This window comes from Paramisgurnus dabryanus, chromosome 24 (genome assembly GCF_030506205.2).
Source record: "Paramisgurnus dabryanus chromosome 24, PD_genome_1.1, whole genome shotgun sequence".
NCBI classification, from domain to species: Eukaryota; Metazoa; Chordata; class Actinopteri; order Cypriniformes; family Cobitidae; genus Paramisgurnus; species Paramisgurnus dabryanus.
This window is the reverse complement of record NC_133360.1, coordinates 27,755,036-27,778,550: the sequence shown is the minus strand read 5'-3', so window position 1 is coordinate 27,778,550 and position 23,515 is coordinate 27,755,036. Positions and strand designations below refer to the sequence as shown.

Genomic DNA, 23,515 nt, shown 5'->3' with positions numbered 1-23,515 from the left:
CAAACATTCATAAAGTTGAAGCTCGATCTTCAGAGATTCAACTAAAGTTTGCAGATAGATCCAACTACAGTTCAGTTCACTAGATCTCTCTGACTAAATCTGTGCTGAAATATCAACTCTGTTTGTGAGTTAATACTTCAAATAAACCATGAGGCAGACACAGAGATGAAGGGGAAAAACAGCAGGCAGGAGACGAAGTTTTGATGAATAAAATGAAAAATCATTTATTAAATAATCTCAGTTGTGCTTCAATGCTCAGTCTTCCTCTGAAAATATAATATTTCATTAAAATAAAACAATTGAAAGTGACCTCCATTTGTAATGATAATATCTCTGAGTCTTGTGTTATAATGTCTGATGAGGTTGAATAATTCATGGCAAGTGATTATAGATTATTCCTCCATACAACAATTTCTCCAAACCCATTTTTTTTTATGTTTGTATTGAACCAATGTCTTAATGATAGATTTATCCACAACCCATTATAAGATTTCTAGCAGAGTTGGCAAGTCAGGTTTTTACTTTTTTATCTGATGGTATTATAATCAATGAAGCCATGTATTTGAATATATAATAAAAAGAAGAAAACTGAATGATAAAATAAATGAGTGAATATATAATTAAGATTAGTAAGAGTTAGTAAGTAAATATATATAATTGAATTGATAAATGGAATAATGTAAAAAAAAAAAATAGAATTATAAAATAAAACACACATTTTTCCACAAGATTTAGACTTTTTTACAGTTTAACCTACACTGACACAAGAGTGTTATGAGAAAATAAATTGTTAAATGAATAATTCATGTATTAAAGCTAGGGCTGTCAAACGATTACACTTTTTTATATAATTAATTACATGATGTGCCGATTAATTAATCTTATTAATCGCATTTAATCACACATAAATATTGGTATGTAAATGGAGACAGTAATTTAAAGTAGTACAGAAATTAAATTAAGTAATCAAATGTAAAATAATCCTGCATACACTGTAAAAAATTATGTGATTTGAATTTATATAATGTTTATAAACTAAAATGTTTAAAAAATAAAATAGATTTTTTTTAACATTGGAAATTATCAACTTTTGTGACTATGCTGGCATGACTGGGTGCATAAAAAATTTTAACACTTTATTTTCCCCCATAATAATAAATATTATTAAAGGCGTGGTGTGTGATTTTTGAAAAACACTTTGGAAAAGAGACACCCTGTAGCCAATCAGCAGTAAGGGGCGTGTCTATTAACCAACATCATTGCCTGGGTTGCATACTGTATGTGTGGGGCGAGTTTATAAAAAGAAGGTCCAGATTCTATTGGGGTAGGGGTGTGTTTGTTTAGGGGATTTCAAATGTCAACATTGGCTTTCAGAGATCATGCACCCCACCTTTAACGCATTAAATTACCAGCCTTAATTTGAACATTCAATTATTTACACATTCAATTATTATTAATATGTCACTGTATATAACATCAATGATGTCACTGCTGAGAGACCATTGCTAGGTGATGATGTCACTATGACATCACTCCAGCAGTTTTAATGGACAGACAGCTGATCTACACACAGACCTGCACACCACTGCAGTCTGACAATGATAATTACTAAAGGCTAATTCACACTGATCCAACAAACACCAACAAATGTGTTTATTGGGTCAGTGTGAAACCTGTGTTGGCAGTTGCTGGATCAGTAAATGAGACTTTATAATGTTGGAGTTTGTTGTTGTCGAATCAGTGTAAACTGGCCTATAGAAAGAGATAATGTTATAAAATCTGACCATTAGTTTATTTAACATACAGATATACAGATTTTCTCACCTCTATTTGTTTGTCATCAGTTTTGTTTTAAGATGAACTCAATTTATTCATGCTGATGAAAAACCTGTAGGGTCAAAATTCACACTCTTACAATCTGAATTCATATCAGAATATTCACTGTATGTTATGCAGTTTTGAGGTTTACTTGATGTTTTTACTTACCAGATCCATACAGCTCCTATAATGAGAAACTGAGGCAGAAACACCAACAGAGGGACAAACACCGAACTGTACACTACTGCTTCAGTGGCTTTGTCCATTTCTTCATTGTTTCTGTCAGTTGTTCTATTGGTTTTGTCCATTGAATCTGAAGAAAGACAAATCCCAGAAAATTCAGTTTCTATAAAATGAAAATAATAATGACACAAATGTTTCTTTCATTATGAGATATACTGAAGTGTTTAACATATAAACTATAACTGCTACAATATTAATGATCAGCTATGAGTGCTGCACAGTGAAAGTAGCTCAGTGATGATGTCATAGCTGGAAATAAACCAATCAGCATCAAGGACTGAAACTCTCTCTTATATAATTTCATCAGCTGTATGATGAGATGTTGTGTTACCTCTTACAGTACAGGAATATTCTTGTATCTCCTCACTGTTGATTGAGTCCAGGTACAGCTTGTTTAATAATGTCAATCCATCTGTTACCTGTTGTCCATTCTTATACCAGATGTAAGTATGTTTGCTATCCAGAGTGCATTCAGTTGAACAGCTTAATATCACTTTTTCTCCATCTATCACAGGGTTTGGGCTGCTTATCACTCGTGTATCTGAAATTTAATAAAACATTGTTCACATAAACTATTTTTTAAAGTTAGACCTGAAATGTTTGATTCAGCTCAATTCAGTATGATGTGATTGTGAAAAATGGCAAGGTCATGCAGTCAAACACACACATACTTTCACAAAAAGTCTCTGAGTCAAATGCAAGTTCACAATTTATTGAGAAGAGAGAAAGAGGGTGAGACAGAGCAAAAGTCACAGTTCACAGGAGAGCCACACGCGACGATCACCTTCGAACCCAGTCTGGATGGAGACCGGAGAGTTCACTTACAGCCAGTGAGAGGAATCGTCGCCTGTCTTGCGCCTTGTGTCTGTATTGTGGTAAAGAGGGGCACATTGCTGCTGCATGCCCGGTAGAAGGTACTGCCTAGAGCTGAAGATCTTTGCCCGAACCCGACGGGACCCGACGGGCTCGGGCGGGTTCAGGCTTCATTTCTAACATTTTACACGGGCTCGGGGCGGGCTCGGGCTTCCGCTCCGGCTTTGTGAGGTAAATGAGCGGTCAAGTTCAAATCAGTAGCGCAGGATCGCGCTGAATTCATTTACAATGGTGTAGCAGACACATTTAAATGTTTTCCTTGTTTTGTATTTAATTTGTTTGAATGATAATTTGACATTTTTTGAGTTTTTAGAGCTATATTATAATGTTCCGGTTTGGTGGGACTTTTATTTTGAAAAGCGGCAGCATCAATGGCAGTCACGGTTGTGAAAGTCATATCGGCATTACGGTTCATCAGCTCCTTAAGTTTATATTTTGTTAGCACCCCCCTAAAGGGCATAAGGTGTGTATGTTTATATATCTAAACTGTTAATTTAAGTAAATGCTGTGTTATATTTTTCACGATGATGCAGTTAAAGTGTTAATGAATGTGGAGGCTGATACGCATTTTCTACTTGTCTGTTAGCTCTTACGGTGGATCTATTGGAGTTATCAAGGCATAATAAAAACTACATAAAGACCATCAGTAAAGTTTGGCCATTATTAGGATGGGGTCCGCTACAGTAAGAGCTTCACCCTCGCTGTTTCTGATGCCGCTGCACGTGCTTCTCAAAAGACGACGGTAAACGGAACGCAGCCACGCGGAACCGGCGTAATGGTTAACGGAGTTTAAAAGGCATAAAAGTAAGCTCATTATGGAAACGGACACGGAAAAACAACGGTTTAAAGGCACATCTCAAACAGAAACGGAAGGTAAAAGAGAGATGGATGCAGAAGGAGCTGTTAAAGGTAAAGATAAAAATGAATCTGAGCAACAAAGTGAAGTGCAAGATAGTGCAGAGCTCCCTCGACGTTCAGAACGTCATCATGTTCCCACAGAAAAAATACTTTCATATAGAAAGGAGGAATGCAGTAAGAAAGAGAAAAGATTAATCAATATGTATGAAGAATGGAAATTACAAGCACGCAAAGCAAGACATGACTTAAAATCAGACATTTCAGAAAAACAGTTAGCAGAAATTGCAGACTCTCTGGAGGATAAAATGAACTGCATCATGAAAATCTTTAGTGAAATAAGGAAGCATATTACACCTGCTGCTGATTTAAGACGTAAAATTGATGCATGTGAGGCTGTTACCAAAGATATCATGAAAGTTATTTTGGAAAGATTGGCAACAGTTGATGGTGAGTTTGATGAAGACCGAGAAAGAGGCCGTCTTCGCGAACTTTTAGCACATAGTTACGCTCGTTCTGTATATGGCTCAACTGCTTCAAAAGGTATCAGCAGCCATTCTGGATCATCTTGTACAACAGACAAACGAGCAGATGCTGTAGCAGAGCTGGTTGCTAAGGAGACTGAATATAAAATAATGCAACTTGAAAGGCAACAAAAGGAAAAAATAAGATGTCTAGAAGAGCAACTAAGGATAGAAGAGGAAACTCATAGGTGTGAAATAGAAAGATTACGGATGGAAAAGGATTTAAAGGTTGCTCGTGCCAAAGTAAATTCATATGATGATGATGAAGTAAAACAAGAGATAAATAGTCAGTCAATCCTGAATGAACATGAAAGTCAGAGAAACTTACTCTCTTCAGTGACACATCAACAAGAGAATGTTGTTCAATCAGCACATCTTAGTGAAGTGACTCAACTTGCACAAGCAGTTCAGGACAGCATAGCAATAAATAGACTTCCCATACCTGAGCCTACAGTGTTTAATGGAGACCCAATTCAGTTTGTGGAATGGAAATCCTCATTTATGTCACTCATAGACAAAAACAGTATCTCCACAGCTGATAAACTCTATTATTTGAAAAAATATGTGAGTGGACCAGCACACAAATATCTAGAGGGCACTTTTTATCGAAGTGATGAGGCGGCTTACAAAGAAGCGTGGAACAAACTAAACCAGAGATTCGGCCAGCCTTTCATAATTCAAAGAGCTTTTAGGGAGAAGCTTTCAACATGGCCTAAAATACGATCTAAAGATGCAGAAGGATTAAGGACCTTTTCAGATTTCCTAAATGCCTGTCTTCATGCTGTACCTCATGTCAAAGGCCTGGAAATATTAAACGACTGCGAGGAAAACCAAAAGCTGGTACAAAAACTTCCTGACTGGATAGCATCCAGGTGGAACCGTCAGGTTACAGTTTCCCTCATGGAAGGTAAAGATTTTCCAAGCTTTAAAGATTTTGCTGAGTTTATGTCTACTGAGGCAGAAATTGTATGTAATCCCATCACTTCTCTACATGCTCTTCATTCACGTGAACTGCCTTCTGAAAAGGTAATGTCAAAGGAAACGAGAAGAAATAAAGCAGTTGTTTTCCATACTCAGTCCTCTGTAAATAATGACAAAACACTCACAGTTAAAGGACAGTCAAGAGCTGCATGCATGTTGTGTCAGGATGATAATCATCAGCTTTGCAAATGTCCAAAATTCATGGAGATGTCTCTGAAAGACAGAAGGGTCTATGTCAAAGACAATAAACTGTGTTACGGCTGTATAAAACCAGGACATAGTGCAAAGGAGTGTCGTCGTCGTCACACATGTGATGTATGTAAATTGCGACATCCCACATTTCTTCATGATTACAATTATGTGACTAATGCAAACAGAGAAAGATCACTGCCCATGGTGAGAGATGTGTATGCACAGGAAAGAGAAACTACTGATGCCATGTCACTTAATGTCACAAGTGAAGGTCAATCAATCACTACTTCAATGATTGTACCAGTATGGGTGTCATCTTGTAAAAATCCATCTAAAGAACAACTTGTATATGCTTTGTTAGACACTCAAAGTGACACCAGTTTTATTGATGAAGCAGTGAGTAATGAGTTACAAGTAGATACTCACCCAGTAAAACTCAAGCTTACCACTATGCTGGGAGACAATATGGTCATAAAGAGCAAGAGAGTATCTGATCTTCGAGTGAGAGGGTACAATTCTTCAGTGCATATCGATCTTCCTCCTGCATACACGAAAGAGTGCATTCCTATAAATCGTGACCACATACCGACACAGGAAACGGCAAAGAACTGGAATCATTTCAAGCCAATCACAAACGAACTACCACCTCTTCTTAGTTGTGAAGTGGGCTTGCTTATTGGCTATAACTGTCCTAGAGTACTAGCTCCTAGGAAAGTCATACTGGGTAAAGATGATGAGCCTTACGCCATTCTAACTGACCTAGGATGGTGTATTATAGGTTGCTCCACACCAGGATTTCGTGAATCCACAATCAGTCTTTGTCACAGAATAACCACGAAGGAGATGCCAACTTTGACGCCTTTAGAGGCAATTCATGTTCTTGAATCAGATTTTAAGGATGTCACTACGGATAATGCAACAGTTTCACAAGAAGACATTATGTTTCTAAATAAACTCAGGGAAGGCATAAACAAAAACGCTCAAGGACATTATGAAATGCCCCTTCCATTTAAACAAAGACCATTCTTACCTGACAACAGAGAGCTTGCCATTGTCAGACTCAATCATTTGAGAAGAAAATTCTCTAAGGAGGAGAAATACAAGTCAGACTACATTACTTACATGAATGACATCATTGAAAGAGGTGATGTAGAAACCGTGAATGATGATGGAACTAATGGGGAAAAATGGTATATACCCCATCATGGCATTTACCACCCAAAAAAGCCAGACAAATTACGTGTCGTGTTTGATTGTTCAGCGAAATATAAAAACACCAGTCTCAATGAACATCTGCTTACTGGACCCGACATGATAAACAACCTCACAGGTGTCCTCCTAAGGTTTAAAAAAGCATCCTATCGCTGTAACATGCGATATTGAGAAAATGTTCCATCAATTTCATGTACCAGAACGTGACCGTGATTATCTGCGCTTCTTATGGTGGACAAATGGTGACACACATTCAATACCTCAAGACTACAGAATGAGAGTACACCTTTTTGGTGCAGTGTCTTCGCCTGGTTGCGCGAACTATGGCCTAAGACACATAGCTAATGAGTACAGTCTTTCACATCCACTGGGTGCACAATTCATCACCAGAGATTTTTATGTTGATGATGGAGTGGCAAGTGTAGAGACTGTGGAAAAGGCCATTCAGTTAACAAAAGAAGCACAGGAGTTGTGTGCTAAAGGTGGTCTTAGACTGCACAAGTTTATATCGAATGACAGCACCGTTCTGCAAAGTATACCAGCATCAGAATGTGCAGTAAGTTTTGGAACAAAGGATCTTACATTCAATGACATGCCACTGGAAAGAGCATTAGGAATTCATTGGAGCATACAGGCTGATAGTTTCAGATTCCATGTTCCACTAAAGGATCAACCTACAACACGTCGTGGCATTCTGTCAACCATTGCCTCCATATACGATCCTTTGGGTTTCGTAGCTCCATATGTTCTTAATGGAAAAAAAATCCTGCAAGAAATGTGCCGCCTGGGTACAGGCTGGGATGACTCGCTTTCTCCTGCACTGAGCCCTCGATGGGAGAAATGGCAAGATGACTTCGTCAATCTGGAAAGGGTAAACATACCACGATGTTATATACCTGCTGAATTTGGTAAGGTTGTAAAAACAGAAATACACCATTTCTCAGATGCAAGTAACTGTGGCTATGGTCAGTGTTCTTACCTGAGAGTAATGAATGAAAATGAAAACATCCATTGTGCTTTTCTCATTGGCAAAGCTCGAGTTGCTCCCACAAAAGTGGTCACAATACCGAGATTGGAATTAACAGCAGCTGTTGTATCGGTCAAAATGAGTGACATCCTCAGAGAAGAGCTTGACCTCTCCAATGTGAACGAGTTCTTTTGGACAGACTCTAAAGTAGTTTTAAGCTACATAAATAATGAAGCTCGTCGTTTTCATACGTTCGTAGCCAATAGAGTTCAAAGGATACGACAAAGCACGACTCCTGAACAATGGCTGTATGTTCCTTCTAATGACAACCCGGCAGACAATGCCTCTAGAGGAAGAACTATAAGTGAGCTGCTCTCATCTAACTGGCTCTCTGGTCCACCATTCCTGTGGAAAAAGGAAATCGTTGCTGCAGATGTTGAGCTGGAACTTGCAGTAGGAGATCCAGAAGTCAGGAAAGTGCAATCATTTCAGGTAATAACCACAAAAGGCAGAGATCTTATTGACCATCTTTCCAAGTTCTCATCTTGGCCCAAAGCTGTCAAAGCCATTGCACACCTTTTGAGACTAAGTAGAAAGGATAAAACAAATTCACCTGTAACTGTGAGTGAACAAGAGGATGCAAAACATTTGATCCTAAAGGGAGTGCAAAGGCAAGTATATCAGAAGGAGATAGATATTTTGAATCAAGGAAAACAACTCCCAGGCCATAATAAATTACACCACCTTGATGCTTTCATTGACACAGACAATATGGTCAGGGTGGGAGGAAGATTAAGTCATTCATCATGCACTCACTCATTCAAACATCCTTTGATTATTCCCAGAGAACATCACATAACCAAATTGATAATTGCACACAGTCATAAAAGAGTGAAGCACCAAGGCAAGGGATTCACAATCAATGATATCAGGTCTTGTGGTTATTGGATACCTGGAATAAACAGAGCTGTCACTTCATATATCCACAACTGTGTAAAGTGTAGAAGGCTGAGAAAATCTGCTGAAGGTCAAAGGATGAGTGATCTCCCTACAGAACGTGTGGAACCTTCCTCACCTTTTACGTACTGCGGCATGGATTGTTTTGGTCCTTTTATGACTAAAGAGGGCAGAAAGCAACACAAAAGGTATGGTCTGCTTTTGACTTGTTTTTGTTCAAGAGCTATTCACATTGAGATGTTAGAGGACATGTCTACAGATGCATTCATCAACGCCCTACGATGCTTTATTGCTATTCGAGGTACAGTGAGACAAATCCGATGTGACCAAGGTACCAATTTCATAGGTGCTAAAAACGAACTGAATTGTGCATTACATGAACTTGACCCTGAAAGACTTAGGGCTCTATTTTAACGATCTGAAACGCAAGTGCGAAGCGCAACGCGCAAGTGAGTTTGTGGGCGGATCTTGGGCGCTGTTGCTATTTTCCCGGCGTGAGAAATAACTCTTGCGCCGGGCGCAAATCAATAAGGGGTTGGTCTGAAGTAGGTTCATTATTCATAGGTGTGGTTTGGGCGTAACGTCAAATAAACCAATCAGAACGCTAGCCAACATTCCCTTTAAACGCAAGGGCGCAAGTTCCATGGCGGGTTGCTATTATTATGACGGATTTACCAGGCGCACGCCAGGAGCGGTTCACAGCCGAGGAGACCGACGTCCTTGTACGGGGGAATCCCACGCTTGCCAGCATAAATCGGGCACGCCGTGTAACGGGAGGTGGATCTGCCTCAGGACTTGACGCCAGCAGAGGACATCGCTGCGTCCACCCTCACCGCTTAAAGGGTTTGGGGGCTTTGAAATCGGACCCAAGAAACGCAAGCAAGGTCCAACCCCAAAGTACACTTACAAATCAAGTTCATATACATTAAGGTTTCTTATGAAAACATTTTAACTATTATTTACATAAAATAAACGTAATACAGCCACACAACAAAGTTATGAAAATATTTTAATCGTTATTTGCATGAGAATAAATAAAAACTATCACCACAATGCTCACCACTATGATTCCCCTTATCTCGTGTATTAATATTTTTAAGTGTAACAATTTATGATTTGCAAAAATAACTGTTGCATCTGTGTAGATTAGATAAGCAAAGTGTATGCGCGTTGTGCACGCTATACATTATGGTCAAGCATGGGCCCTTAAAATAGCATAATGAACCACGCGCAACGCGCCACTGACTTTAGACTAGTTTTTTTTGGTTAGTAGCGCAATTGTTTTTTGAAACTGCAAAATAGCATAAGAGATGGTTTGCGCCGCAACACGCCTCCTTTTTGCGCTGAACCGCCCAGGGAGCGCAAGTTCATTCTCTAGTTTGCTGACGTGCATCTGTGGAGGGAAAAACCCCGCTGTGCGCCGGCGCAAAATACGAATGATACATGCGTCACTGACAAAGTCAATTGCGCTGGGTGCAAGATAGGGCCCCTAGTGTTTTTCTTGCTGACAAGCAATGTGACTTTATTTTGAATGCTCCACACTCCAGTAATGCTGGTGGCGTATGGGAGCGCCAAATCAAAACTGTACGCAGTGTTCTAAGTTCAACTGTATCACTTTCATCAGGCAGACTCAGTGATGCTTCATTGCGCACCTTGTTTTATGAGGCTATGGCAGTAGTCAACAGTCGGCCCCTAACTGTGGACAACCTGAATGACCCTAAAAGTCTAGAACCGCTCACGCCTAACCATTTAATCACCATGAAATCCACAACAGCTTTACCACCACCAGGAAAATTCACAAAAGAGGATGTATATGGAAGAAAAAGGTGGAGACGGGTACAGTACCTTACGGAGCAATTTTGGAGTAGATGGAAAAAGGAGTATCTACACACTATTGCTACACGACAGTGCTGGCATGCTCCTAAAAGGAATTTTCAAGTTGGTGATGTAGTTATGGACATGGATGAATCTTTGCCAAGAAATCAGTGGAGAATTGGAAGGATCGTGGAGACTGTGATCACCCATCGTACAACCCCTGTGAGTTTGTTTGTCTCTGGCAATCATCGTGAGGAGCTTAAGTTTTACCTGTTAGAACATTCACAGTCCCCAGTCATTTTAGGGCATGACTGGCTGTCCAAACATAATCCTCACGTTGATTGGCAGAACAATGTTGTTTTATCGTGGAAGTCTTCGTGTCATGTTTCTTGTCTTGGTCCTGCTCCCTCTCCTGTCGTTTGTTCTGTTTCTCAGGTCCCGGCTGCTGATCTCTCGGGGGTCCTGGCGGATTACTCTGATCTGCATCAGGTGTTCAGTAAAGCTCGGGCCACATCCCTACCTCCTCACCGGTCGTATGATTGTGAGATCAAGCTCCTTCCTAACACTTCTCCGCCTAAGGGTTGCATTTTTCCCTATCTAAACCTGAGAGAGAGGCTATGGATAAGTACATCAATGAAGCTTCAAAGCCGGTCTAATTCACCGCTCCTCGTCTCCAGCCGGCACTGGATTTTTCTTTGTTAAAAAGAAAGACGGGTCTCTATGTCTGTCCATTGATTATAGAGGGCTGAATGACATTACTGTTAAGAATAAATAACCCTTGCCATTAATGTCTTCAGCGTTCAAATTATTGCAGGGAGCGCGCATATTTACCAAGTTAGATCTGCGTAACGCTTTTCACTTGGTACATATTAAAGAGGGCAATGAGTGGAAGACAGCCTTTATTACACCTTCGGGACACTGGGAATACTTTGTTTTACCGTTCGGCCTTTGTAACGTTCAGGCTGTCTTCCAAACCATGGTCAATGAATTTGTCTTTGTGTATCTCGATGATATTCTCATGTTTTCTCCCTCCATGGAGATTCACACTCAGCATGTTTGCCAGGTTTTGCAACGGCTTTTAGAAAATCAGCTTTTTGTTAAGGCGGAAAAGTGCGAGTTCCACAAGGAGTCGGTTTAGTTTCTGGGTTTCCTTATTGCCGTGGGAGAGATTCGTCCCGATCCCGCTAAAGTTAAAACGGTTGCCGATTGGCCAGTGCCCGACACTCGTAAAGAGCTTCAGGGATTTCTGGTCAGATCGCTAAACCTCTTACCGCTCTCACTTCCCCTAATGTGTGTTTCTGTCACAGGTCGGAGCGGACCACAGATGTTGCAAGTCACGCCCCTCCCTAGTATTCACCTCAGGGAGATCTCAAAAGCACCCTAATGACCAGACAAACAAGAGGAGGTAGGTAAAATTTAAAACAAACTTTATTAAATTACTTAAAATCAGTGAGGGGGAAGGGGAGCTAAAATCCAACTTGGATGAGGGTCAGTCTTGGGCCTCTTTGACCCAGTCGCAGGTAGGGCTCGATAACTCCTCTCTTCTTTCCCGGCGACTTTATTCAGTTTGTTACTAAATCTCCTGTTTCTGTTTCCTTCTGCAGGCCGCCATTCCTGGAGCTCCCGCCCTCTCCTGAGCGCAAAGAGAGACAAGGGTGAGTACTTAAGCAAGGAGAGTATAGTACCTGGATCACTGTTTGGCGATTAACCCAGCTCTGTTCGTTGGAGGACCACACAGAAGGACCCTGAGGTAAGTATCCAGTTGGTTTTTGTCCTGAGATGGAGATACAGGGAGGGGTCTCGGATGACTGGGGCGTTACTCTCCTTAGGGTGCTGCGTGGCACTGCTTGATGGTTCTGACAGAACAACACAAGGTAAGTATTTCGGATGGCTGAGGCGTTCCTCTCCTTAGGGCGCTGCTTGACACTGCTTGGTGGTTCTGAAAGATCAACACAAGGTAAGCTTTTCCAGTGATGACTGGGGTTTTTGTTCTCACAGCTGCGGCGTATAGTGCTGATAGATAACGCTCAGCTATGACAGGGGGTAAGTACAGGCGACTGGGACTTTTACTCTCACAGGGGCGACGTTGGACACAACCCAATAACTTTTAGCTGTGACGGGGGGTAAGTACTTTGGCTGGTGGCTGGGACTTTTACTCTCACAGGGGCGACGGTTGACACAAGCAACTAGCTCTTAGCTATGAAGGGAGGTAAGTACTTTGGCTGGTGACTGGGACTTTTACTCTCACAGGGGCGTCGGTTGACACAAGCAACTAGCTCTTAGCTATGACGGGAGGTAAGTACTTTGGCTGGTGACTGGGCTTTTACTCTCACAGGGGCGACATTAGACACAAGCATGTAGCTCTTAGCTACGACAAGCAGTGAATACTTTTACTGACGACTGGACCTTTACCCTCACAGGGACGTGAACAATTCTCTCTCGGACTGATATACTTATGACAGGTGAGGTTTTCCGAAACGGTGAGTGGCAAGGAATGTACAGACCTTAAGCGGAGGTGGAGATCCTAATGTTGGCCTAGGCAGAGACTCCAATGTCTCGGTGAAGCTGCCGACTGCTACGGTGGTCCGAACGCTTCCCTCTCCTCTCCTCCAGCTGACGGGGTCAGAGATCTAGACAGGTGCGAACTTCGAAGGACTCCACGACAGACGTAAGTACTCACACCGACATTATCTTCTCTCCACCATCAATTTTCCTTCTTACAGATATCTCCCTGTGTAGTACAAAAAGTCTCACTTGCCTTGTTAGTTCTCCCCACTGCCTCACCAGGACCAGAGGATTTCCTCAATGTCAGCCCGTGATTGTCAACACTGAGCTCCGGAACCAGATCGTCCTTACTAGGTGTCCACCCAAGGGGGGGGGGGGGGTCAGATGAGGCACATAATTTAGGTGTTGCTGCACCAGAATACAACGTCCACTTGTTTCCCAGAACTCTTTTGGTCCAGAGGTGGTCACTGACAACACAAGCACAGCACAGCACTGCAATTCTTTTTCACAAGTACACACTCACGACAAACACCCGGACTCACCCACTGCACTCCACACACACTTCAGTGACCTAGGGTCAACAACGGACTGGAATTTGTCCTGGGGTTTCACTGGGCGCCGTTTTCGCTGCAGATGAAAAAGCAATCGTCGCCGTCCTGGCTCCCCCGCTCCTTCCTTTGTTCTGCAGGTTCCTGGCTCTCCCACAACACTCTTTCACAGTGGGGCCGTCTTCCTACGACAACTAGACTCAGAATATTCGCCCCATGATTCACACGCCCATCAGATATGACTTCCACAAGTTATACAATGGTACTCACAAACAGATGCTAATACTCTCCTCTCTGTGTCGTTGAATAAAGTAAATACTCAGCCAATTCCTGTTTTCCTATATCCTCCTTCACCCAGTCACTCGTAAATCCCTGTCTCTTTGGCGCTGCACTCGCTCCCACGCTCTACTTCCTCTCATCAGGTCGGCTCGAATAAACTGCACCATTGGCAACTTCTGAAGCCCCTTATATCCTCCTCCTCTTCTCTCGGTCGTCCAATCCACGATCGCCACGTCCACTTGTCACACCTGCGCCGGATCGCGCCTAATTTTCCCTCCCCGAGAACCCGGAAGTGCCGGTGTTTGCGCTTTTCGGTCCAGGCGGAACAATCTCCAACATTTAGTTCCGCCCTCAGAAAGTCACCCTGTGATGTTTCCGTTGGAATAATGAAGCTCAGGAAGCCTTTGATGATTTAAAGTCCCCTTTCATCTCTGTGCCTGTTCTTTCTATTCCCGACCCGGCTAAACAATTTATAGTGGAAGTGGATGCATCTGATGTCGGAGCCATTTTGTCTCAGCAATCTTCTGTTGACGGGAAAGTGCATCCGTGCACTTTTTTTCTCACCGGTTAAACCCAGCTGAGCCAAATTACGACATAGGCAATCAGGAGCTGCTGGCGGTTAGGCTCGCACTGGGTGAGTGGCGCCATTGGCTGGAGGGAACCTCGGAACCCTTTCTGGTCTGGACAGATCATAAGAACTTGGAATATATCCGTTCAGCCAGAAGATTAACATCTAGACAGGCTCGCTGGGCACTTTTCTTTCCGTTTTAACTTCACCCTCTCGTACCAGCCAGGCTCTAAAAACACGAAACCTGACGCTCTCTCCCATCTGTTCAAAAAGTCTGAATCGGAGCGGACCGAAACCATTCTCGAGAGAGGCCGGCCGAGAGGGGGAAGTTCCGGAGAAGTGTCCGGCGGGTCGTCTATGGGTTCCTGAGCGTTTACGTTCCAATGTCATCCGGTGGGGTCACGAATCCAAATTTGTCGACCATCTGGGAATTCGGAGAACGTTGGCTGCCGTCCGTCAACGCTTTTGGTGGTCTTCTATGACTACGGACGTCAGACAGTTTGTATTAGTCTGTTCAGTCTGTGTGCATAATAAAGCATCTAATCAACCTCCCGCTGGTCTGCTTAAATCTTTGCCAGTGACCTCCAGCCCCTGGTCTCATATAGCCCTTGATTTTGTCACCGGCTTACCGGCATCTAATGGTAACACTGTCGTTCACTTCACTAGACAGAGGGTATGATACACACGCGGCAGAAGGTGAGAGAGCTGTACCTGGGAACACAGGCAGAGTTCATTCGAGGTCAAGTTCATGTACATCCACAGACGTGTGAACTCCGGGCATTGACAAGCTTCTGGATGCCGGGGATCGAACCTGAGATCGGAGAAGAGATAGAGAGAAACACAGAACATCCGACAGGACAAGGCAAGGCAAGGCAGCAGGAATGTGACCAACCGAAACAATGAGCGCGTGACGAGAGACAGGACAGCATGCTATTTAAAGGAAAAAACTCACGAGACACCACAGGTGAAGAATTACCGAAACGAGCAGGCAGGGCTAGTGCACACATGAGGAGCCATCACCAACAAGTACATAAACAAACACACACACAACCGATCACCCAGGAGTCATGACAAATACAGATAATATATATATAATGTGAACTCAGCTTAAATTGCTTTAAATAAAAACATCTGTCAAGCATAAATATTTGTTTTAATATTAAAGACTTCTGTGATGAGTGTACTCAATATCAACATAAAGACTTGATCGGCTTGGCAAGTTTGCCACAAACCACCCACCTAAACAGGAAGAGACCGTGTGACAACTCATTAAACCAGTTTAAACCAGCTTCAGTTTTAATACTGGATCAGACTGGTAAGTGCTGGTTTGCTGTTGGCCTGGCTGATTGACCAACATATTCACACTATTATCAGCAAAATTTGCTTTAAAGAGAGTTTATTATGAGCAGTTACCTGTAACAGTAAGATAGACTTCAGGTAAACCAGAAATTTCAACTAATCTGTTAGTGATGAACCTAAACTGATAAAATCCAGTGTCATTTGTGTTGACTTCTTTGATTCTCAGTGTGTTTCCCATAAACTCCACATGACCAGCAAATTGATCCTCAAACAGATCTCTGTATTCCCTACGATAACGGTAATACCAGAATGTTTCCTTTACTATATATCCAGTGGGATGTGAGTATGAAGAATGAATATCTACTGTTGATCCCACTAAAGCACAAACTCTTCTAGAGCTGTAAGACACACCCCAACAGCTTCTGTTAGAAAGACCTGAAAGAGTCACAAAATACTGCTGTAACATTCACAATCAATTACAAACACACTCATACTGTATATGAATCAACAGGGAAACTGCTAATTTAATATATAATTAATCTAAATATTTTGTAAATGTCAGACTCACACACAGATGAAGAGGGGACTGAATCAGACTCAATGCAGGAATAACTGTCAGTGTTTCCACTGGATGACACAAATATGCTTTGGTTATTTATTAAATATTTTCCATTCTTGAACCAGTAGTAATTATATTCAGATGTTAAAGGGCAGGAGGAATCACAGCTCAGTTTTACTCGCTGTCCTGTAGATTCAGGATTCATCTTCACCTGTAAACCTAAATAATCAAAACCTTACATTAGATGAGAAATGAAAAGAGTTTAACTGGACTGATGAGAATGTAAATGTACCTGAGACTGTTAGATTGACTGTGACTGAGCTGAGATGTTTAACTCCATCCTTCACAATGATCATGAGCTGATATTCTCCACTGTCTCTCTCTATCACATCTGTTATTATGAGCTCTGAGTAATCTTCTGTGATCCTCTGCTTCACTCGTCCTGAGTAATCTGAATCTAAAGTCAAATCTTCAGGTTCATCTTTGTTTCTCCAGTTTGTTCTCTGTTTCTGACTGAACCAGAACCCAGTTTTGATGTTGATGTTTGAGTAATCACACCAAACTGTTACCTGGTCCCCTCTTACAGCACAAATATTCAGTTGATCACAGGTTACATTAAAGTTATTCAATGTTAGGGACCCTGAAAATAAATATGAAATATTATTGACATTTGTAGCACAGTATAATGTAAATGTAAGCATATTTTTGAGATCCAAATGTAAAATCCTGCACTAGAGAACAATGATGTAAATTGTTAAATTTCTTTTAAATCTGACCTACTTAATCTCAAGTTAGCTGATGTATGTTAACAAATGTAACTTTATTGTAAAATGTTACCAATTATCTAAACTATCAAAAAAAAATTTGTGTAAGGTTTGTTTGTAAAAGTTACTTAAATGTCTTAATATAACTAAAGCCTAGTCCTGGATTAATCTAAACCCTGTTTGGCGTTACCTTAGTCATCATTACATTACTCTCCAAATGAGTTGCTGATATAAATCACAACCAGGAATCCCTAAAGGAGGGAAACTGTATCTCAACGGGACCTTCATGCTTAAAGGCGTGTTGCAGGGTAAATTTTTTAACGAATTTATGCTATCTGGCAGACAGCGTTAGCATAACTTTGTGTAGAAAGTAAACAAACAATAAACATACTCGTGCGTGCTGGCTAGAGAGGGAACATAATCCTGCTGAAATGGGTGTATGCGATCTTCAGCACAAACGGATTTAGGCAGCATGTTTCAAATCCTGGAAGCTGAGTGAGGCACATCACATCTGGTCGTGGGGTAAGCTTCTCGACCAGCGACCAAAATGCACTCACTTCCTTACAGCCAGTAGTTTTCCCAGTGGGCCGGTCTGATAATAGTTAAACATTTCGAGTTATATTAGCAACACCGTCTGGCGGTCTGATGTGCCGAAGTTTCCCGCAGCCCGCTGGTCAAACTGTGCAGCCTCTCTGCTAAACAAATATAAAAGTGCTCAACCGGTTCGTCAGACTAAACCATGTCCAGGATTTATACAAATACGGGGATCAGTGAGCAGTCCATCCCCAAATGGCATAGCCTGTCAGCCTTTAATGTAAATAGCCGCCGAATGCTTGTTTATTATAGTATGTATGTATGCGGTCAGATCCGAGTGCGCTGCTGCTGCTGGCCGCTGCTTCTGTGTATAAAATGATTGTGTGATTCGTTATGATCGCATAAACAATATATCAAAGGATCTTTTTATCTCACAAAACAATATATTTCAGATATTATTTGATAGACTGGTAACTGGGGATTAAGGATAATTAAAAATCTCTAGCCTGGTGGTCAGGACATGAATGGATCAAATCAGCAGAATTTCTAAGTTTTATTTATCTCCACATATATCATAAATAAATAATAATATGCATGATAAATTTGCAGTATACCACATTATATATTTCCTACTATGTATATATGATTTTCTATATTATATACGTAAGTATTAAACGGCAATAAATGTCTCATCTATCCCTATGGCTCTGCATGAGGCTTTCATCCACTTCTCCCCAACCTGACACAATGTTAATACCTAAAACATTTTTAACATGATATACATATCTTGAGTGATTTATGTACCCATTAATCGACAGTGGTAATTAACCTGCAACACGCCCTTTAAACAAATTAATAAATAAATATATAAAATCAAGTAGTTGCAAACAACAAGCAAGTAGAAAGTTAAACTGTTAGTCAGAATTACAAATAATGTGATGTTTGTTTTAAAAACTTTCTCAATAATCTTCATCTAAATAAATAATCAGATATTTGTTTAAAATTTCAAATGACAATATGCTCTAATATTCAAAAATCAGTTTTGACCATTAGTTCAAAAAAAGCAATATGATTTTATACAATGAGGCACTAACAAAAATGTTATTCAAATGTTTTAGTTGCTGCTTATTAACGTTATTTTTATGTTAATTGCAATTCATGTCATAGTAATCTTCAGTTTAATTTTTTTTCTGTTTTTCGGATGAATTCGTTATTCGTTTTGAAGCCATTATCCGTGCCCTTCCAAATAACGTATTCGGCTTCGGGCACATCCCTACTTGTAAGTTTTAATCATATGATTGGATACCTTTCTTATGAGAAAAACACAGAAGTATCAACAAGCTACTGTTGCGGTTTAACACATTTGTTGTTTATATTTTTTTACAAGTATAGAGGGCACATTTGTGACCCGTCACGGAAACCAGTGACACAAGTCGGCAGCACAACTTTCGAGATAATGAGAAACCAAGTTTTTTTTTCCAAAATTTGTGATTTTCATTTTATTGCAGAATCTGTTATTCTGATCACAAAGAAGCCTCTCCATGTTTGAGTATATTTAAAAGCATACATTTTGCTGTTGAAATCGGCAAGTTTTTCCGGAGATTCTAGCGTGCAGCGGGGGGCGTCACTGTCTGTGTGTATTTACATACTGGATAAGCGGTTGTTTTTGCCCCCGCCCCCAAAGGGAACAGCGTGGCTCCTTAATAGGGATAGTTCACCCAAAAATGAAAATAATGTCATACACCCTGAAGCTATTTTGGGGATTTTCGCCTGGATTTGGCCTACCCAATTTCAAAAGCATCCCATACCCACATGCAGAGGTTTACATACAAAAGTTTGGTATCATTTTACAGGTAACCCTTTGAAATTACATAAAACACTGTTAAAAGTGCTCAACATGGTTGTATGTGATATCAGTCCTCTAATAAACACAAAAATAAATAGGCGCTTTTTGATGTTTTTTTCTAAAGTTTTTATTTGAAAGTATATAACTCTGGCCCTGGGTATCTCAGGTCCCTGCAGACAGTTTTGTTTGATTCCAGCAATTGTCAGCTTACAGAGGAAAAAGGAATTTTTTCTCTATCATAATCTATGCAAAAGTTATTTTACCCCAACTGATGGGAGGAATAATACCCTTTTTGTATACAATTTCTGCCTAAGAACATTTGAAGTGTCCCCATAACCACATACAGTGGAATAAATGCAATTTCTTTATATCATTTTAAAGAAAACCCTTTGAAGTTACATAAAAAGCTGCTGTTTGTGACAAATAATGTTATTTATGTTGTTATTCATATGATGAAACACCAAATTTTCTTTTTTATGTTGTAAATACTGTCTTTGATAGTGTATAACTCTGGTTCTGGATGCTCTAGCAGACTGCAGACAGTTCTGGTTGTTAGCAGCAGCAGACAGTAAACACCCAAAAAAAGAATGAACTCTTTAGCATGTCGCATTCAAAAGTTATTCTCATTTTACAAAAGGGTGTGAAAATACATTTTTCATATAAATATTAATTTTTTGTTTTGCACATATAATAAATAGCAAGGGATTATATATGCACACAACCAAAGAAAATGCTGTGAATGGACTCATTGTTTAGAGTAGGACCTAAAATAAAAGATGGTGTATCATTTGTGGCTATATGTGCTATCTGAGGCAGTCCACACTCAAGTTTCACATATGTTTACAAAAGACCATTTTTTACCTTATTATTTATTCGATGATTGTTGGATATGTGTTGATATTAGAACAAAAATAACGCTGTAGCCTTATTCCTGAGAGTGAGAGCTTTCATTTGATATAAGACTTGCCCATGTTTGTCATTTTTGAAAAATATGAAATATGTAAATATTAAATGATATAATAAAATATTGGGGGGGTGATAGTGTAAATTAAGTGTAAATAACTTTCTTACAGTAAAAGATGTGTCAAAGTGATGCATATCTGCAGAAAGTAGAGACTCTAAGCTTTCAAACAGTATCTCATATGTGTTACTGGGGTCCATGACAAATACGAAATTCTGGACCCGGGACAGGGTCCTCAGGGTTGAAGTTAATGACTTACCCTTATGTCGTTCTAAACTCGGAAGACCTCTGTTCATCTTCAGCACACAGTTTAAGATGTTTTAACGTTAGATTTAGTCAGAGAGCTTTCATTGTAAATCTATGTACAGTTTCCATGTTCAGAAAGGTAATAAAAACATCATCAAAGTAGTCCATGTGACCATCACTGGGTCAGTTAGAATGTGTTGAAGCATCGAAAATACATTTTGGTCCAAAAATAGCAAGAATTATGACTTTATTCAGCATTGTCTTCTCTTTTGGTTCTGTTGTGAAGTCACGTGACTGTAGTGACGTACATCAGCCGCGTCACTGGCTTGTTTGACTTTATGCAGCACCGCAGTCGGATAACATCAAAGTACCGCGAGAGCTCTTCAAGAAATCTTAACAGAGTAGTTTAATTTCGACTCACTCTCGCGGTACGTTGACGTCATCTGTCTGTCAGTTCTTGGAGCGCAGCATGAAGTCAAACACACAAAAAAGTCACACAGACATCGTTGAATTCGTTATATAATTGGCTAAATGTTTTGTCTATCAATATTTTCCATGAAGTCATTGGCTGATGGAGGAACAAGCGAGCGATTGGTTACATCCATAAAGGATGTCAAGTTTTCGACGGCGCTGTTTGGATTATCTATTATACTACCTCCCTATTTTAAATAAAAACTTTGAAGGCGGGTTCATGTGTTTAACGGAACGTAAATTACCGGAGTGTAATCTCATATACCCTTACATGTTACGATGTAAATAGTCCTCAGATTGTATATTATATTCTATTACCAGACGTTCATGCGAAATCTGATGTAAACAATAGACTATATATCTATATTTCACGGATTATACGAATTTGTGGACAAAAATGGTCATTGGATGATTCACAAATCTGAAACAGACTGGATTCGACTTGTGATCAACACAAAGGTAAAAAGTCCTGTTTATTTTTGTATGTTGTCTTCCAGACTTCTGTCACAAAATACTACATATGATGCTAGAACATCTGTAGTCTCAGCCTCAGAAGTCACGCCCACAGACTGTTGGCTGAACGTCTGATGTTTTTCGTACACTTTTCTGGAAACCCTGTGAGAATGTCAAAGTCGTCTTTGGTTGAAATAAACCGGATTTCCAGAAGACGCAAGTGTCGCGATTAGTTTCGGTCCCTGGAAAACAAAGCTCTCACGTTCCATTGAGGAAGAGAATCAGTCGTGTTCACGTGGATAATAATGACCAGTTATCATAATCAGCCAAACATTGAATTTTCAAAAATATGCAAAGTTCGCAGCATAGACTCTCTAAAAAATGTCCAAGAGTTTGGCCAACACATCCTCATCCCATGGCGTCAATATTTGACGCCACTTGACCATGCGTCAATATGTTACGCGGAGGGTATACCCTTCGCGTCATTTTTTGACGAACTGGGGACTTCAATACTATTAGGTACGCGAAATTAAACAGTTGTCGCCTGACATTGGGGTTAGGGATAGGTTTGGGTAGGGATGTCATTATGTAAATCTAACCCTAAACCGACGCGAAATGGTAAGAAAATGGTACGAAAATAGGAAAGAGAATGCAACGGACTCAATAGTATTGAAGTCCCCAGTTCGTCAAAAAATGACGCGAAGGGTATACCCTCCGCGTAACATATTGACGCATGGTCAAGTGGCGTCAAATATTGACGCCATGGGGTGAGGATGGGCTGGTTTGGCTTGAGGCAGTTAGTGGAGTCAAAAAGTTCGGTTTTTCTGAATTGCTTGTATGTGTTAAAAAGTGGACAGATATGCTTCAAACAGATGTTTAACGGGAGCGTCTCATTGGTGTGGCTGTTGATGAAGTGCACAACGTTGTTCTATGGTGAGTCATTTTGTTTATTTAGATGCTAATCAGTTGCGGCTGGTTATTTCAATTACTGACTTGTTGCCAGCCGGCTTGTTATTGTGGGGAGTCCGAAACGTGACGCTAGACGAAACAAACTGTGCTTGGTTGTTTGACATGTCGGTCAAACAGCTCGTGGGCGGGCTTTGTACAGAAAAACCAGCGAAAAACACCAGACCTTCAGTATTGAAGGTCTGGCTACGCGAGACTAGAACATCTGTATCTCAAAACGGCTTTACAAGGGGTATGGCTTAGCTAAATGAGATGCCCTATTGTCTCTCCCGCAGGGAAAAGTGTTAACTTTTCTTTCTCTATTTTCTCAGCTTCTCGGTGTTCTCGGTTTTACATTCAAATGGCCACAACTTCTCCAAATCTTATCAGATTTCTAGAAGCCTAGAAACTGCACTTTCAGAATATTTAAATAACTCAAAATGCCCCAGATCCGACTTGTGTCCCTACTTTCCATGACTGGTCACATTTTATTGTTGTTAAGTTAATGGTCATTTTTATTCTTCAATTGAACTGTATGTAATAGTGGCCATTTAAAAACGGACTTATAACTTTATGTTCAGAGAGAGTCAACTTATTTTTGCTGTGTACTGTTAGTGAAAGAAGAAAATTTCATAAAGGCATTGCTCGCCGATAGTGATCAAAGACAATTGGCAGAAATCCAGTACAGTGGGGGTTAAAGGTGGTCTTCTGATTGGTCAGTTTGAATCTCTCATGTTGGGTTTAGTCACATGGTCAAAGAAAGTGTATAAAAGATAAAAGTGTCTTCTGTCTGTTTCTTCTTCTTGCACTCATCCTTCTTTGGTCTGGTTTTCATGAGCTCTGCTCTTGGGTTCTGTTCATTTTCTATGCTTTTCGTTTTTACTTAACCTCTTGAAAAGCACCCCCATTCTGGCCCGAAACCATGAAAATACCTACTTTCACTAAAAGGGCTGTTTTTACTAAACCATTTATAGTATAAGCATAACTGTGGTATCATTAGATAGAAGACACTTTGAGCTTTGTTTTCCATGTTTCAAAATTATTTTAAGATTAAAAAAAAAGTTAGAGAGGCTGAAGTACATTGTAATAAATTTTTTTTT

The 23,515-nt window shown here is 40.4% G+C and overlaps 1 long non-coding RNA gene across 1 annotated transcript; it reads right to left on the bottom strand.

Moving 5' to 3' along the window:
* Positions 1–314: 314 nt before the first annotated feature.
* On the bottom strand, positions 315–2,123 carry LOC141281599 (uncharacterized). The gene is made up of 3 exons (XR_012335941.1): positions 1,987–2,123; positions 1,825–1,888; positions 315–1,752 (listed from the first exon to the last, which is right to left on the bottom strand). It is a non-coding gene; the product is annotated as an uncharacterized lncRNA (long non-coding RNA).
* Positions 2,124–23,515: the final 21,392 nt, after the last annotated feature.